Source organism: Biomphalaria glabrata, chromosome 2 (genome assembly GCF_947242115.1).
Source record: "Biomphalaria glabrata chromosome 2, xgBioGlab47.1, whole genome shotgun sequence".
Classification (NCBI taxonomy): Eukaryota; Metazoa; Mollusca; class Gastropoda; family Planorbidae; genus Biomphalaria; species Biomphalaria glabrata.
This window is the reverse complement of record NC_074712.1, coordinates 25,892,920-25,910,718: the sequence shown is the minus strand read 5'-3', so window position 1 is coordinate 25,910,718 and position 17,799 is coordinate 25,892,920. Positions and strand designations below refer to the sequence as shown.

At 36.3% G+C, this 17,799-nt stretch overlaps 1 long non-coding RNA gene across 1 annotated transcript; it reads right to left on the bottom strand.

Moving 5' to 3' along the window:
• Window positions 1-13,303: 13,303 nt before the first annotated feature.
• On the bottom strand, window positions 13,304-17,769 carry LOC106060425 (uncharacterized). The gene is made up of 3 exons (XR_008776490.1): window positions 17,633-17,769; window positions 17,374-17,527; window positions 13,304-13,684 (listed from the first exon to the last, which is right to left on the bottom strand). It is a non-coding gene; the product is annotated as an uncharacterized LOC106060425 (long non-coding RNA).
• Window positions 17,770-17,799: the final 30 nt, after the last annotated feature.

The following is a 17,799-nucleotide window of genomic DNA, read 5'->3' as shown; positions in this document are numbered from 1 at the left end:
TTGTGCAGAAGTTGTACTCCCAGATTTGCTGCCACACAGATATTTCCTCTGCCACACTGGTATTTTCTCTCCACACAGGTATTTCCTCTGCCACGTAGGTAACTCCTCTGCCACACAGATATTTCCTCTGCCACACTGGTATTTTCTCTCCACACAGGTATTTCCTCTGCCACGTAGGTAACTCCTCTGCCACACAGGTATTTCCTCTGCCACGTAGGTAACTCCTCTGCCACACAGGTATTTCCTCTGCCACGTAGGTAACTCCTCTGCCACACAGGTATTTCCTCTGCCACGTAGGTAACTCCTCTGCCACACAGGTATTTCCTCTGCCACGTAGGTAACTCCTCTGCCACACAGATATTTCCTCTGCCACACTGGTATTTTCTCTCCACACAGGTATTTCCTCTGCCACGTAGGTAACTCCTCTGCCACACAGGTATTTCCTCTGCCACGTAGGTAACTCCTCTGCCACACAGGTATTTCCTCTGCCACGTAGGTAACTCCTCTGCCACGTAGGTAACTCCTCTGCCACACAGATATTTCCTCTGCCACGTAGGTAACTCCTCTGCCACACAGATATTTCCTCTGCCACGTAGGTAACTCCTCTGCCACACAGATATTTCCTCTGCCACGTAGGTAACTCCTCTGCCACACAGATATTTCCTCTGCCACGTAGGTAACTCCTCTGCCACACAGGTATTTCCTCTGCCACGTAGGTAACTCCTCTGCCACACTGGTATTTTCTCTCCACACAGGTATTTCCTCTGCCACGTAGGTAACTCCTCTGCCACACAGGTATTTCCTCTGCCACGTAGGTAACTCCTCTGCCACACAGGTATTTCCTCTGCCACGTAGGTAACTCCTCTGCCACGTAGGTAACTCCTCTGCCACGTAGGTAACTCCTCTGCCACGTAGGTAACTCCTCTGCCACACAGATATTTCCTCTGCCACGTAGGTAACTCCTCTGCCACACAGATATTTCCTCTGCCACGTAGGTAACTCCTCTGCCACACAGATATTTCCTCTGCCACGTAGGTAACTCCTCTGCCACGTAGGTAACTCCTCTGCCACACAGATATTTCCTCGTGTTAAACGCCCTTGTGCAGTACTCAAGTTGCCCTCTTAGGTACTGACAGAGTGTTCTTTATGGTCCACAGCAATGTTGTCTTGAACTGCCCGCCTCATTTTAGCTACTCCTAGCAGGCACATCAATAGTAACACTTCAGTCACATTAAAAACGTCTTGGCTAGTTTCTTCATCTGTCTCTTACCTTTCAAACCGATACTCATCGTTGAGATCATCGCAGCAATCATTGTCACTTTTCTTGTCTCGAAAGCCACAATTGTACAGATTGCCAAGTCACAGACAGAGCTACAACCCCAAGCCGTAGCCTTAATTTATTTATTCATCTCTGGCTCATTAGAACATGGCCTATACATACAAGTATATGCCCTCTATTTGTCAGCTGTTTGATCAGTTCAAGTACATACAAGTATATGCCCTCTATTTGTCAGCTGTTTGATCAGTTCAAGTACATACAAGTATATGCCCTCTATTTGTCAGCTGTTTGATCAGTTCAAGTACATACAAGTATATGCCCTCTATTTGTCAGCTGTTTGATCAGTTCAAGTACATACAAGTATATGCCCTCTATTTGTCAGCTGTTTGATCAGTTCAAGTACATACAAGTATATGCCCTCTATTTGTCTCAGAAACTTTAGTACGGTACAGGTCGTATTGAGCATTGAATAAGTCTAGTAACGTTAGCATTTGATAGTCGAGTAACTTTAGTATTTAATAAATCTAGTAAAAAGTAAAGTTCCCCTTTCAGACCTTGTCTTCACCAGGATTCGAACACGGAACCCTCGCTTCGGAGGTCCAGCGCTTTACCACTTAGCCATCGCGCCTCCTATAAATCTGGTAACTTCAGTATTTAATAAATCTGGAAGCTTTAGCATTTTGCAAATCTAGTAAATTTGGTAGGCCCTATTTAATAAATCTAGTAACTTAAGTATTTAAAATAATATATTAACTTTAGTATTAATTAAATAAATCTAGTAACTTAAGTATTTAAAATAATATATTAACTTTAGTATTAATTAAATAAATCTAGTAACTTAAGTATTTAAAATAATATATTAACTTTAGTATTAATTAAATAAATCTAGTAACTTAAGTATTTAAAATAATATATTAACTTTAGTATTAATTAAATAAATCTAGTAACTTAAGTATTTAAAATAATATATTAACTTTAGTATTAATTAAATAAATCTAGTAACTTAAGTATTTAAAATAATATATTAACTTTAGTATTAATTAAATAAATCTAGTAACTTAAGTATTTAAAATAATATATTAACTTTAGTATTAATTAAATAAATCTAGTAACTTAAGTATTTAAAATAATATATTAACTTTAGTATTAATTAAATAAATCTAGTAACTTAAGTATTTAAAATAATATATTAACTTTAGTATTAATTAAATAAATCTAGTAACAATATTATTTAACTATTAAATTAATAGGTCTACTAGCTCTACTTTTATTATTGATGACCATCATTGTAGTTATCTTCAATGTTTAGATTCTATTCAAATAAATAAGTGAAATACTAATGTCAAAGTGCTTAGTGTATGAACATAGCCTAGTTCACGTGACTACCTAGTTCAGGTGACTGCCTAGTTCACGTGACTGCCTAGTTCAGGTGACTGCCTAGTTCACGTGACTGCCTAGTTCAGGTGACTAAGTAGTTCATGTGACTGCCTAGTTCAGGTGACTGCCTAGTTCAGGTGACTGCCTAGTTCAGGTGACTACCTAGTTCTGGTGACTGTCTAATTCACGTAACTTCTTAGTTCACGTGACTGAACTTTTGGAAGTCACAGCCTAAAACAAACTATAATTGTACATGTTTGATTTCTCAAAGAGAAATTTTCAATGTTCTCAATTGTAGGAATAGGGCATTTCTCAGTCTCTTCTCTCTCATGTGCTTTCAATGTCACACTATATATCTATCTATCTATCCTACTTTATATACTTTATTTATCGTACTCGCTTTCTCTAACTATAAATTTATTTATTTCTATTTATATCTCAGTGTAGCTGTCGTCTTGACCTACGTATTTCTATTTTCATATCTCAAGTCTCTCTGCTTTACTTTGTTTGTTTTGTTCTTTGTCTTGTATTCTATTGAGACACCAATGGAAGTTATTTATTTTCTTCAAAGCTCAACAGTAACAAACACATTTGAACTAACTTGTTTTTCTTGTACGTTTCAATAACAATCATATATAAATGTTTCATGCTACTCTCATGCTACCCTCATGCTACTCTCATGCTACCCTCATGCTACTCTCATGCTACTCACATGTTTCTCACATGCTTCTCTCATGCTACTCACATGTTTCTCTCATGCTACTCACATGTTTCTCTCATGCTACTCTCATGCTACCCTCATGCTACTCACATGTTTCTCTCATGCTACTCTCATGCTACCCTCATGCTACTCACATGTTTCTCTCATGCTACTCACATGTTTCTCTCATGCTACTCTCATGCTACCCTCATGCTACTCACATGCTTCTCTCATGCTACTCACATGTTTCTCACATGCTTCTCTCATGCTACTAACATGTTTCTCACATGCTACTCTCATGCTACTCACATGTTTCTCTCATGCTACTCTCATGCTACCCTCATGCTACTCACATGCTTCTCTCATGCTACTCACATGTTTCTCTCATGCTACTCTCATGCTACCCTCATGCTACTCACATGCTTCTCTCATGCTACTCACATGTTTCTCACATGCTTCTCTCATGCTACTCACATGTTTCTCACATGCTTCTCTCATGCTACTCACATGTTTCTCACATGCTTCTCTCATGCTACTCACATGTTTCTCACATGCTTCTCTCATGCTACTCACATGTTTCTCACATGTTTCTCTCATGCTACTCACATGTTTCTCTCATGCTACTCACATGTTTCTCTCATGCTACTCACATGTTTCTCACATGTTTCTCTCATGCTACTCACATGTTTCTCTCATGCTACTCACATGTTTCTCACATGTTTCTCTCATGCTACTCACATGTTTCTCACATGCTTCTCTCATGCTACTCACATGTTTCTCACATGTTTCTCTCATGCTACTGACATGTTTCTCTCATGCTACTCACATGTTTCTCACATGTTTCTCTCATGCTACTCACATGTTTCTCACATGTTTCTCTCATGCTACTCACATGTTTCTCACATGTTTCTCTCATGCTACTCACATGTTTCTCTCATGCTACTCACATGTTTCTCTCATGCTACTCACATGTTTCTCACATGTTTCTCTCATGCTACTCACATGTTTCTCAAATGTTTCTCTCATGCTACTCACATGTTTCTCTCATGCTACTCACATGTTTCTCACATGCTTCTCTCTAGCTACTCACATGTTTCTCACATGTTTCTCTCATGCTACTCACATGTTTCTCTCATGCTACTCACATGTTTCTCACATGTTTCTCACATGCTACTCTCATGCTACTCACATGTTTCTCTCATGCTACTCACATGTTTCTCACATGCTTCTCTCATGCTACTCACATGTTTCTCACATGTTTCTCTCATGCTACTCACATGCTTCTCTCATGCTACTCACATGTTTCTCACATGCTTCTCTCATGCTACTCACATGTTTCTCACATGTTTCTCTCATGCTACTCACATGTTTCTCTCATGCTACTCACATGTTTCTCTCATGCTACTCACATGTTTCTCACATGTTTCTCTCATGCTACTCACATGTTTCTCTCATGCTACTCACATGTTTCTCACATGTTTCTCTCTTGCTACTCACATGTTTCTCTCATGCTACTCACATGTTTCTCACATGCTTCTCTCATGCTACTCACATGTTTCTCACATGTTTCTCTCATGCTACTCACATGTTTCTCTCATGCTACTCACATGTTTCTCACATGTTTCTCTCATGCTACTCACATGCTACTCACATGTTTCTCTCATGCTACTTACATGTTTCTCTCATGCTACTCACATGTTTCTCTCATGCTACTCACATGTTTCTCTCATGCTACTCACATGCTTCTCTCATGCAACTCACATGTTTCTCTCATGTTTCTCTCATGCTACTCACATGCTACTCACATGCTACTCACATGCTTCTCTCATGCTACTCACATACTTCTCTAATGTTTCTCTCATGCTTCTCTCATGCTACTCATATGCTACTCTCATGCTACTCACATGCTTCTCTCATGCTACTCACATGCTTCTCTCATGCTACTCTCATCTTTCTCTCATGCTACTCATATGCTACTCACATGCTACTCATATGCTACTCACATGCTACTCACATGTTTCTCTCATGCTACTCATATGCTACTCTCATGCTACTCACATGCTTCTCTCATGCTACTCACATGCTACTCACATGCTTCTCTCATGCTACTCACATGCTTCTCTCATGCTACTCTCATGCTTCTCTCATGCTACTCACATGCTACTCTCATGCTACTCACATGCTACTCACATGCTACTCACATGCTTCTCTCATGCTACTCACATGCTACTCACATGCTACTCTCATGCTACTCACATGCTACTCACATGCTACTCACATGCTTCTCTCATGCTACTCACATGCTTCTCTCATGCTACTCTCATGCTACTATCATGCTACTCTCATGCTACTCACATGCTTCTCTCATGCTACTCTCACTTATCTTTGTTAGTTTAGCTTATAACATTGTCTTCACCTGTTGATTTAAAATATTTGTAGTAGACAACATTCTGTATGTGACTTAAAGTCAAACAAAACATAATTATGTATGTGACATTAGGTCAAATAAAACATCTATATTGTATGTGTAATTAGGTCAAACAAAACATTATCTATGTGACATTAGGTCAAAACAAATATGCAAGTAACATCAAATATGCGACATTTGATCAAACGAAACATTATTATTTCTGTGACATTAGACTAAACAAAACATCATGATGAAAGTGACATTAGGTAAAACAAAACATCATGATGAAAGTGACATTAGGTAAAACAAAACATCATGATGAAAGTGACATTACGTAAAACAAATATCTTGATGAAAGTGACATTAGATAAAACAAAACATCATGATGATTGTGACATTAGGTAAAACAAAACATCATGATGAAAGTGACATTAGGTAAAACAAAGCATCGTGATGAAAGTGACATTAGGTAAAACAAAACATCATGATGAAAGTGACATTAGGTAAAACAAAACATCGTGATGAAAGTGACATTAGGTAAAACAAAACATCATGATGAAAGTGACATTAGGTAAAACAAAGCATCATGATGAAAGTGACATTAGGTAAAACAAAGCATCATGATGAAAGTGATATTAGGTAAAACAAAACATCATGATGAAAGTGACATTAGGTAAAACAAAGCATCATGATGAAAGTGACATTAGGTAAAACAAAACATCATGATGAAAGTGACATTAGGTAAAACAAAACATCATGATGAAAGTGACATTAGGTAAAACAAAACATCATGATGAAAGTGACATTAGGTAAAACAAAACATCATGATGAAAGTGACATTAGGTAAAACAAAGCATCATGATGAAAGTGACATTAGGTAAAACAAAGCATCATGATGAAAGTGACATTAGGTAAAACAAAACATCATGATGAAAGTGATATTAGGTAAAACAAAACATCATGATGAAAGTGACATTAGGTAAAACAAAGCATCATGATGAAAGTGACATTAGGTAAAACAAAACATCATGATGAAAGTGACATTAGGTAAAACAAAACATCATGATGAAAGTGACATTAGGTAAAACAAAACATCATGATGAAAGTGACATTAGGTAAAACAAAACATCATGATGAAAGTGACATTAGGTAAAACAAAGCATCATGATGAAAGTGACATTAGGTAAAACAAAACATCATGATGAAAGTGACATTAGGTAAAACAAATTATCAAGATGAAAGTGACATTAGGTAAAACAAAACATCATGATGAAAGTGACATTAGGTAAAACAAAACATCATGATGAAAGTGACATTAGGTAAAACAAAGCATGATGATGAAAGTGACATTAGGTAAAACAAAACATCATGATGAAAGTGACATTAGGTAAAACAAAACATCATGATGAAAGTGACATTAGGTAAAACAAAACATCATGATGAAAGTGACATTAGGTAAAACAAAACATCATGATGAAAGTGACATTAGGTAAAACAAAGCATCATGATGAAAGTGACATTAGGTAAAACAAAACATCATGATGAAAGTGATATTAGGTAAAACAAAACATCATGATGAAAGTGACATTAGGTAAAACAAAGCATCATGATGAAAGTGACATTAGGTAAACCAAAACATCATGATGAAAGTGACATTAGGTAAAACAAAACATCATGATGAAAGTGACATTAGGTAAAACAAAACATCATGATGAAAGTGACATTAGGTAAAACAAAACATCATGATGAAAGTGACATTAGGTAATACAAAGCATCATGATGAAAGTGACATTAGGTAAAACAAAACATCATGATGAAAGTGATATTAGGTAAAACAAAACATCATGATGAAAGTGACATTAGGTAAAACAAAGCATCATGATGAAAGTGACATTAGGTAAAACAAAACATCATGATGAAAGTGACATTAGGTAAAACAAAACATCATGATGAAAGTGACATTAGGTAAAACAAAACATCATGATGAAAGTGACATTAGCTAAAACAAAACATCATGATGAAAGTGACATTAGGTAAAACAAAGCATCATGATGAAAGTGACATTAGGTAAAACAAAACATCATGATGAAAGTGACATTAGGTAAAACAAATTATCAAGATGAAAGTGACATTAGGTAAAACAAAACATCGTGATGAAAGTGACATTACGTAAAACAAAACATCATGATGAAAGTGACATTAGGTAAAACAAAACATCATGATGAAAGTGACATTAGGTAAAACAAAACATCATGATGAAAGTGACATTAGGTAAAACAAAACATCATGATGAAAGTGACATTAGGTAAAACAAAACATCATGATGAAAGTGACATTAGGTAAAACAAAGCATCATTTTGTATGTGACATTGAATCAAACAAAACATAATTATGAAGTGCAATTAGATCAATTGTAACATCATTATATATGTGACAGTGTCACAAGACGCGAGCAGTGTGCTGGCGCCTGCTTCAACTGGTCGTTGTCTAGAGCGATTCTGGAGGCCCGACTGTTGACGCTGGAACTGCGTATTGATCTTTCGTGGCTTTAGCCCTGTCGCGCTATAACTCTACTTGGTGGTGTTTGTGTATATAACATAGAACACAGAACACCAGAATGAGAATTAAAACAGCGTAGAATTGTATTCATGTAGAATCATCCACAACGTTGTATATATAGATACATCAATGAAACTGACTGACAAAACTAAGATATTCAAATGAATTTAAACTTTAGATTTAAATAGTGTATTCTTAAATGTTGAAGTTTAGTTGAAAATATTAGGAAAACAAGAAGCGGGAATACGACCCTCCGCTGTAAAAAAAAAAACCACGCCGTATACCGCTTTGTCCCCAGTCCCCAGGTCATCCTGCCTCGTTCAAAACCAGGTCACCTTGTCACGTGACAGTCAAATAAAAAGTACAAATATACAGGTACTTTTTTCCCTTTCCAATAATAAAAAAAGTCTAATTTAATTAAATAAAATAGATTAGAAACACAAATAATTAAATTAGATTAGAAATAGAAATACCAATAAAAAAAACATTCCAAAATAACTAAGGCCATGATGGCGGGTAAGGGGTCAGTAGGGTTCAACATTCCATAGCCAGGCCCGTAGTGGTCTGTTGTTCTGCTACGCACACACAGACGGGTGTGGGCAGACTGCGGTTTGTGACAATTAGATCAATTAAAACATCATTATGTATGTGAGATTAGGTCAATTAAAACATCATTATGTATGTGTGATTAGGTCAATTAAAACATCATTATGTATGTGAGATTAGGTCAATTAAAACATCATTATGTATGTGACATTAGCTCAATTAAAACATCATTATGTATGGGACATTAGCTCAATTAAAACATCATTATGTATGGGACATTAGCTCAATTAAAACATCATTATGTATGGGACATTAGCTCAATTAAAACATCATTATGTATGTGAGATTAGCTCAATTAAAACATCATTATGTATGTGAGATTAGCTCAATTAAAACATCATTATGTATGTGAGATTAGCTCAATTAAAACATCATTATGTATGGGACATTAGGTCAATTAAAACATCATTATGTGTGTGAGATTAGGTCAATTAAAACATCATTATGTATGTGAGATTAGGTCAATTAAAACATCATTATGTATGTGAGATTAGGTCAATTAAAACATCATGTATGTGAGATTAGGTCAATTAAAACATCATTATGTGTGTGAGATTAGGTCAATTAAAACATCATTATGTATGTGAGATTAGGTCAATTAAAACATCATTATGTATGTGAGATTAGGTCAATTAATACATCATGTATGTGAGATTAGGTCAATTAAAACATCATGTATGTGAGATTAGGTCAATTAAAACATCATGTATGTGAGATTAGGTCAAACAAACCATGATGTTTACGTACAGATACAATGAAGGTCACGTTAATCAATAGAACACCCAAACAAAGAAGATGGCAACTGAAACCCTCTAATTACGGAATGTCTACGCATGCCTCGGTGTCTCTTTACTGGTAAATGTCTTCGGGACGCTATCAAGCCATGACTCCTCTTTTTATGTCAGAGTTATACTTGTGCTTGGTCTAAAAGAAAATTAAAAATTCGGATAACCAGCAAACAAAAAATAAATGTAAATACATACAAAGACTATCTATGTACAAATCTTGACAACATTCATCTATCAAAACGTTTTTTTTAACTTATGACAAGGATATTAAATTTCCTTCAAACCAGAGAAATTGATTTATCAGAGCAAATATAATGCTGTGTGTAGCCAGCGCAAATACACTCAAAACTAGATTGTGATAGTGAACAAATGAACTGATCAAAGACTTTAGGGTGAAGAGTTAGATTTGGAAATTTTAACTTCATGGGACAAAAAAGTGCAGAAGTCAAAACGACGGTGAGTAGAACAGACGTATGATAAGAGAGTTGCTGAGACAGACGTTTAAAGATAACAAGAGAGTTGCTGAGACAGAAGTTTAAAGATAATAAGAGAGTTGCTGAGACAGACGTTTAAAGATGATAAGAGAGTTGCTGAGACAGAAGTTTAAAGATGATAAGAGAGTTGCTGAGACAGACGTTTAAAGATGATAAGAGAGTTGCTGAGACAGAAGTTTAAAGATGATAAGAGAGTTGCAAACAGTAGTTAAAAGATGATAAGAGAGTTGCTGAGTCAGAAGTTTAAAGATGATAAGAGAGTTGCTGAGACAGACGTTTAAAGATGATAAGAGAGTTGCTGAGACAGAAGTTGAAAGATGATAAGAGAGTTGCTGAGACAGAAGTTTAAAGATGATAAGAGAGTTGCTGAGACAGACGTTTAAAGATGATAAGAGAGTTGCTGAGACAGACGTTTAAAGATGATAAGAGAGTTGCTGAGACAGACGTTTAAAGATGATAAGAGAGTTGCTGAGACAGACGTTTAAAGATGATAAGAGAGTTGCTGAGACAGACGTTTAAAGATGATAAGAGAGTTGCAAACAGAAGTTAAAAGATGATAAGAGAGTTGCTGAGACAGAAGTTTAAAGACGATAAGAGAGTTGCAAACAGAAGTTAAAAGATGATAAGAGAGTTCCTGAGACAGAAGTTTAAAGATGATAAGAGAGTTGCTGAGACAGAAGTTTAAAGATGATAAGAGAGTTGCTGACACAGTTTAAAGATGATAAGAGAATTGCTGAGACAGACGTTTAAAGATGATAAGAGAGTTGCTGAGACAGAAGTTTAAAGATGATAAGAGAGTTGCTGAGATAGAAGTTTAAAGATGATAAGAGAGTTGCTGAGACAGAAGTTTAAAGATGATAAGAGAGTTGCTGAGACAGAAATATTGTGCCACAAGACACTTGGACAATTTCATGTTGACGTTCTGCAAAAAATTGACTTGGACTTTTGTATTAATATCTTATAGTTTTAAAATCTAATCATAAATTATTCATAGAGCTAATTAGCCTATTTCTTGTAGACATGCAATAGTCTAAGTAAATCAATGCATGCACGCGCTCAGTTTTATAGGCAAATTTTAGAGAAGGATTTTGTGAATGTCAAATGGCAGACGAGTCTTCCTTGGTGAGCCGGACTGTACCCGGTAATACCAAGAGGCCGCCGCCCCAATATTTATTCTGATCAAAACAAAGAGAGCGCAGGTCAAGTAATTCAATCCAAATAAATGTTTTGGTGCTCTCAAGACGTGGCGTGGACGGAGAGCCTTTGGACTTTCTCTTGAAAGAACGTTTTAAGTAATTCATACTACAGGCTGTTTTCAGTAATTCATACTACAGGCTGTTTTAAGTAATTCATACTACAGGCTGTTTTAAGTAATTCATACTACAGGCTGTTTTAAGTAATTCATACTACAGGCTGTTTTAAGTAATTCATACTACAGGCTTTTTTAAGTAATTCATACTACAGGCTGTTTTAAGTAATTCATACTACAGGCTGTTTTAAGTAATTCATACTACAGGCTGTTTTAATTAATTCATACTACAGGCTGTTTTAAGTAATTCATACTACAGGCTGTTTTAAGTAATTCATACTACAGGCTGTTTTAAGTAATTCATACTACAGGCTGTTTTAAGTAATTCATACTACAGGCTTTTTTAAGTAATTCATACTACAGGCTTTTTTAAGTAATTCATACTACAGGCTTTTTTAAGTAATTCATACTACAGGCTTTTTTAAGTAATTCATACTACAGGCTGTTTTAAGTAATTCATACTACAGGCTGTTTTAAGTAATTCATACTACAGGCTGTTTTAAGTAATTCATACTACAGGCTGTTTTAAGTAATTCATACTACAGGCTTTTTTAAGTAATTCATACTACAGGCTTTTTTAAGTAATTCATACTACAGGCTGTTTTAAGTAATTCATACTACAGGCTGTTTTAAGTAATTCATACTACAGGCTGTTTTAAGTAATTCATACTACAGGCTGTTTTAAGTAATTCATACTACAGGCTGTTTTAAGTAATTCATACTACAGGCTGTTTTAAGTAATTCATACTACAGGCTGTTTTAAGTAATTCATACTACAGGCTGTTTTAAGTAATTCATACTACAGGCTGTTTTAAGTAATTCATACTACAGGCTTTTTTAAGTAATTCATACTACAGGCTGTTTTAAGTAATTCATACTACAGGCTGTTTTAAGTAATTCATACTACATGCTGTTTTAAGTAATTCATACTACAGGCTGTTTTAAGTAATTCATACTACAGGCTGTTTTAAGTAATTCATACTACAGGCTGTTTTAAGTAATTCATACTACAGGCTTTTTTAAGTAATTCATACTACAGGCTGTTTTAAGTAATTCATACTACAGGCTGTTTTAAGTAATTCATACTACAGGCTGTTTTAAGTAATTCATACTACAGGCTGTTTTAAGTAATTCATACTACAGGCTTTTTTAAGTAATTCATACTACAGGCTGTTTTAAGTAATTCATACTACAGGCTGTTTTAAGTAATTCATACTACAGGCTGTTTTAAGTAATTCATACTACAGGCTGTTTTAAGTAATTCATACTACAGGCTGTTTTAAGTAATTCATACTACAGGCTTTTTAAAGTAATTCATACTACAGGCTGTTTTAAGTAATTCATACTACAGGCTTTTTCAACTATTTTAACGACACTTCTTAATTAATCTTTTTTTTTTTTTTTTAGTTTTGTGTGGTCTGTCTGATCTAAGGGAACGGAGAAGACTCGGCATATCAACATAACTGAAAGTCTATTGTGCTGTAGTCCTCCCTTCACAATTATGTGTATCAGAGTGTTGTACATTATATTCCCGCCACATCAAACAGCTAAACTTCTAACACCTACGTCTAAGAAAAATCACCAGGTGAACTAGTTTGACCACATATCAGACATTAAAATTCTACATTTGTTACATAGGAACAGCATCTACGTAAGGGCAAAATGATTCCAATTCCGATGTGTGATAATGACATTCACGGCTGTAAAATACTAGCGCTCAATCACTTCTCGTGGCGTGAAGCCGTGAGCAGTGGCGTCATTAGGGTCGGTGTGACCCGGTGCGGTAAGTTCTGGGTGTAAACCCCCCCCCCCAAGGAAAAAAATCTCCCCCTAAAAAACTAACAACTATTGTTTATTTCGTTTCTTTATGTTGAACAATAAAAATGTAAGCTGATTCATTGATTGGTTACATCCGAAAATCGTTTTTAATTCTATTTTACAATGTTGTTGTTTTTTGACATTTTATCAAAAGTTATAATATAAATTTAAAAATGTACAATTATTGCATTTAGAAAAATTGAGTTGATTTTTTTTATTAAAGATTATTTAAGATCTCCTTACGGAGAGGGTTTTAAATTATACTAGTATTTCTCAGCTGCTTCCGAAAAGGCAAATCAAGCACTGAATAGATTTACGTCCTGCGAAACATTGTCGAGCAAAGCCTGGAATACAAATAAAGAAAATTGATCAGTTTTGTAGATTTTAAAAAAAAAAAGGTTGATAGCGTCCATCGGAATACCACTGACAAAATAGCAAGAGAATAAGGCATCGCAACAATTTGACCAGATTCAGCGGACAGCGACATGTCTAAAGCAAATCAAGCTGTTGTGTCACAACAGACAGTACAATTCTTCAACATCGATACGGATATGAGATTTGGGTGTATCTTATCCCCAATTCTCTTTCTTGCAGCCATCGACGATGTCATAGAAATAAACAGGTTGCTTTCGGCTCGGGTTCCCATGGCGTGAACCAGACCGAGTTGTATTTTGCAGACGACGTAGCATTACTTTGAAATACAATTAAATGTATGCACGAGATGATTGATAAAGTTATGCCTGATGGGTACAAGTTACCCAGTACCCCATCAACAATAGTCATACAGATCTTGAACAAATAGAAAAGTTCACCTTCTTAGTCAGTGTTATCTCAATCGATGGAGATGCATATCACGGTGTTGCAAGTCGGATTGGAAAGCAGGAGCCATCTTCTCAAAAAGTACGGCCTATCTAAAGAAACAAATCAATTAGCCTGGAGATTAAAATCCACCTACTCAATACAATAATTATCACAACGGCCACCTAACTTCGAGACGTGGAAGAGGCTGCGTAGTGTTGGCTGAGAAGGATCCTACGAATAACATTCCGAGATAATGTTACCAATACAAATTTTTTTTCCCGCACAGACATTCGCCGTCTGATGGAAGTTGCAACTAAACATCAATTGACATTTGTGAGACATATCATTAGACAAGACGAAATACGTTTACCAAAGTTAGCCTTAACATGAAAGCAGAAAAGAGGAACGCAAAAGTATGGCCGTTCACGTCTAACATGGCGTCACACCTTTTTAGAAGTTCTGAATTTCGTGGGCACCAGCTGGGAAGTGGCTGTGAAAGTGTTTCTCAACATATTACAATAAAAAAAATGTTACGTTCGCGACTCAACCGGTCAGAAAAGATGTTAGGAAAGCTCCTTAAGCTAACTCGGAGTTGTCCGAGGCGAAGTCCCGGGCGCCAACCATTTTTCTACATTTCTGAGCTTCAGAAACTATTTCTTCTGGCGTCTATTACGCATAATTTTCCTCATAATGGGAAGATTACAAGTCAAAAAGAATTAAATTAAGAAGGGTTGGGACATGTTGATACTAAATAGTGAGACATTCGAGGTAGCAATTTTTATTTTTAAAGAGCAGTGTATTTTTCCGACTTGGGTGTCAACCCCTAGTGGGTGTCACCCGTGCGGCCCGCACCCCCCGCACCTGCCTAGTGACGCCACTTGCCGTGAGTGTCGGAGTTTCAAGATACGAGGCAAGGAGATTGACCAGCATGAAAGAACGAAGAACCAACAAAAAGCAGAGAGAAAAAGCAGGCCTATCTGCAGTAGACCCCACTTACCCATGCCATGTGTGTGGCCGGCTTTTCAAAGCGAGGATTGGACTTTACAGTCATTTTCGAATTCCTAGGAAATGAGAAATGTGCTCAGCTTCGACGGCGAAGGAGGAACTATATAGATACTACAGTGTAATTTTTACTATCCGGCCAACTAGCTGATAGTGATATCCGGCCGGAGATGAATATGACTGGATATTGAAAAATGGCCGGATATTCGACCGGAGCCAGAGCTACTATCCGGTGCAACCCTAATTAATAAATATGATAGATTATATACAGAAAGAGTCCTATTTATTTGCACAAATTATGCGATTTCTCGACCAAAAGTACGCCATGTCTTTCAAACATATATTTATTAATGATTTTTTTTTATTAAAGAAGGACAAACAATACATTTACAGCACCCCTAACAGGATCCACAAGATTGCTGTTAGTACGAGCTCCCCCCCCCCCCCCCGCACTTCAGAACCGCCATTAAAATGAGAGATTCAAATCCTCTCTTGCAAAAGTCCTGGACTTAATCTCTGATATTCTTCGTAATGCATGTTTGTCATAGGTCAAGGACATGTGGCTTAAAAGACCTGTCTAGACGGGATTCACCCTGGAGCTTAGAATATGAGACACGTGTTCCTCTCTCTCCCTTCCCACACTGTGAGTCGAAGCTTGGGCTGAATTGTGTGAAAAGCACTGTGCTATAATAGCAGAAGTAGACCCCCGCCCACTGGTTGACCTGTATGGGTAAAGCTAAATTTTTAAGATAGGTAGAAAGAAACATTTAACGTACATTATTTTAGTGATATTTAAATGTTAGCGTTAAATCACATTTCCTGTACGGCTTGATAACATGAAGAGTTCGCTATTGTTAAACCTCGGACCAGTGATGATTGGTGTCATGACGTTGTCATAGCTTCATCTGGAGTGATATGTCTAAAATAAAATTGGTTAGAGAGGTTATCGTATCGCTTCAGTACCAAATATGTTTCATCGGTCGTACACACCATTAGTTAAGCAGAAGCATCTCCCTTGTACTTGAGGTCAAATAAACCGCACACATGGAAGCGGGGGAGGGGGGTCTTTATACTATGTCTGTGTAGCAACCACAACATTGTGAAAACATTAGCCAACTTGTGACATAAAATGGTGGATTCTTACTATTTCTTCTTTTTCATAGACATGAGGAAAAATGTGGTAACCTAACAAGTCTCAGACTTCCTTGACAAATAAAGGTAATTACATCCTAACCTAGACTTTCTGCAGAACGACAGAAGATGCAGCGGGACCAACGAGACGGCAGTCAGAAGCGCATAGAGCCTACAACTCGACCAAGCATCCACCGGAAATTTGTTTGTATTGCGTGCTTCAATCCTGCAGAATTGAAGATTATTACATTCTAGTGGGAAGCGTGGTCGAGAGGCTAAGTGTGCTAGAACTTGGCTTGGCTACCTAGAAGGGGGCTCGAGGTTCGACACCCGACTCGGGCAGAGTTGTGTTTACTGAGCGCCTAAAGGCAGCACGGAAAACCAACTCCTATGCTATAAGCATGAAAGTAGCGCTATATAAAAGCTATAAATATATTCTATAGCCGTTATCTCAGAGATTCCCATAATGGGTCTTTAAAGACCCCCAGGGTCTATGACGACTTCAAAAGGGTCTATGAAAGTGAAAACAATTATTGGGTATCTATGAGATGTAAACTAAGATCAACGATAGTTGATCTTATTTAAGCAAGTCTTAACATTAATTTGTTTCACATTAATGAGTCTACTTATTCATACACATATAGGCCTATATGATTTGTACCTTAATTAATCTTTTAAATTTTAATCCTGCTACTTCAGTGTATAAATCAAAATTTTAATAACTTAGCTTTGCCTAGAAATAACGATTATTTAACATGGGTCTAAAAACTAAATAGAAATATAAACAGTACAGTGTTGAAACATCATTATTGACATCTGTCCGTTTTCTAAAAAAAAATCCAAGTAGAAGCACTACAGACAGATATTTATTCATGTTTTGAATGACTATTTTATAGAACAATTGTTACATCTAGTGGAGTGAAAATCAGCACGATTGCCTATCTTAAGAAAAAAAAAAACTACCCAAGGAGATTCAAGATTAAACTTATTTGGGCCAAATTAATTTATTATCAAAGTATCAGGCCGATCCCTTCCACTAGTAGGCATTTATATATATATTTTAAAGAATTTATATAATACATATTAAATGTTATTTTACTTCGATTTAATTTGAATATCATATAGATCTATATTCACATGTAGCTTTTAACTTCTTTTCACTGCCTGTCCTTGGGGTATGCGTTGATCTGGACTCCAGATTGTCTCTATGGCCCCTGGATTTGAACCTTGCCGCCGCCATCCTACTTCAAAATCTGAAAGAACATCCGTCGAAACGTAAAATATTTTACAAAAACTCACTACAGAATTCAGTGAATAAGAAAAATGCAATATATAAGCTAAGCTAGTCTACTGAAAACCTGGAAAGAGGACTCAGTTCAAGAAATAAAAAAAGTCTGGAAACCAGTGTGTTAGCCCAAAGCTCCAGCAGATGTAAGGCAGGATATGGCTTGGGACAATTTTCGAACACGAAAACATCAAGACGATAGTCCAGAGCCGACCAGAATGCATACCTGTCGTGTGTCAT